This window comes from Squalius cephalus (assembly GCF_949319135.1).
Source record: "Squalius cephalus genome assembly, chromosome: 2".
In the NCBI taxonomy this organism is placed as follows: domain Eukaryota; kingdom Metazoa; phylum Chordata; class Actinopteri; order Cypriniformes; family Leuciscidae; genus Squalius; species Squalius cephalus.
The window spans coordinates 62,530,623-62,532,815 of NC_137123.1; positions in this window are offsets into that span (position 1 = coordinate 62,530,623).

Below are 2,193 nucleotides of genomic sequence, written 5' to 3' on the forward strand. Positions count from 1 at the left end.
TCTTCCTCCGGTCACCACAGCGACGCGAAAGCGGCAAATTCAAAGTGTCAAAACCGTTAGTTAAACGGCTAATAACACAAATATTTAATAATATAATTTATAATAATTGCTTCAGTAATCATCGAAAGTTACCATGATAACCAAATTATTTTGTGTAACTTAAATGGTGAGTAGTAACGTACCAAGTTACCCCAGTTTTGATGTAACGTTAGTCGCCAGTCGATTAACTTAAGTAAACCCTATAATAATAGTCACCTATCTATCTATCTATCTATCTATCTATCTATCTATCTATCTATCTATCTATCTATCTATCTATCTATCTATCTATAGTCTATATATTGTAATGGAACGGTTTGCTGTTTAGACAAAATCTAAAAAGTTTTGAATCATATTTGATACATCAGGCTTTTATGGCTCATATAGAATGATGCAGTGAAAATGATAAAGAGCTCATAAAACACTAAACCGAGCAATAATTCGTTGAAAAAACAATGATGATTGAGGGATTAAAAAAAAAACGTTCCTCAAAATCCTGATGGATCATATTTGATATTGATATTCACATTTTAACATGATTTTTATAAAACCACGAGCTTAAAGGAGAACTCTGGTCAATTTTAACATTGAGCTCATTTTTTTGTAAATTTGGAGTGCTGTCAGTACAGAGAACAACGACAAAAATCGGTGTTGCCTACACCGTGTTATCCTCTTTTTAAAATTTGCACCCTGTTGACTTCAATGGGGCAAGTTTTAAACCTGCTTTTAGCCTCTTAACATCCTTGATGTGTCATTACAAGTGCACAGGTCATGTGAGTGATTCCTTCAGAGTGGGGTCAATCTGACTGCAGTAGATGTGAAAGATATTAATAAAAGTGATGTTAATTCAGCCAGCGCACATACCTGTATTTACATCCTGTTTTCGGCTGAAGTCCACAGTAATCGATTGTCGAGTTCACGCGCATAGGTTTAGTTACCTATTATCACGCGCGTGAACTCGACAATCGACTACTTTGGACTTTGACCGAAAACAGGATGTAAATACAGGTATGAGCGCTGGCTGAATTAACATCACTTTTATTAATATCTTGCACATCTACTGCAGTCAGATTCACTCGTGTTCACTCTGAAGGAATCACTCACATGACCTGTGCACTTGTAATGACACATCAAGGATGTTAAGAGGCTAAAAGCAGGTTTAAATATTGCCCCATTGAAGTCAACAGGGTGCAAATTTTAAAAAGAGAATAACACGGTGTAGGCAACACGTCGTTGTTCTCTGTATTGACAGCACTCCAAATGTACAAAAAAATGAGCTCAATGTTAAAATTGACCGGAGTTCTCCTTTAAGGTGGACATATACAGTTATTTTAAATTGCCTTTTACCCGTTAAAAAAATATGAACTATCAATCAGACAGACGACAGAAGGCATGTAGACAGGTTTTTCAAAGTTCTGATCATCTTTTGAATCAGCAAATATGATACATTAAAATGTGTGTTGACAGCTTTGTTTATCATAATGTGATTTTCACTTCATTATTAGCATAGATGCAGATGTATATGTATGAATTGATATTTACATGATTCTATGTTAGTGTTAAGATAAGCTGTTGATGATCGAGATGATGATCAGCAACGTTGACACCATATAGCAATGAAATCCAGCTTTTAATGTTGTTTGTGTGTCTATGTGGTGTTTTTAATATGCTTTAACACAAAGCATGTGTAAGTTCATAAGTCGACAGCATTGTTGAGTATTTCCTCCTTAAAACTGCAGTGAACCAAAGACAGTCTCAAAAACACGCTTTGAAATCGCTGGTGTTTCTGACGTCACAAACTACCTTGTAACCAATCAGATCAACGTGTGATCGTCAACCAGTGGATCTCTGAGCTGAGTGAGTGAGTGGAGGCGGGGCTCATTTGCATATTCATAGAACCTCGGATAAATGAGGCAAGGGTGTCAAGTTACATTCAAGATATTTTAAAGCATGAAGAATTTTTTTTAAGGAAAACGTTTAAATATGATCATTTTGGTGATCAAAGATGAGTTTTAAGGGATACAATTATTGACTACAGGCACACTTTAACACACCAAATAATAAGTAGAGATATGTCCCATTAAGATAAAAACCGTAAAAAAAAACGTTTTTCAAACATCAACATCAATAAAACATCAAAAGTAATATTTTGTT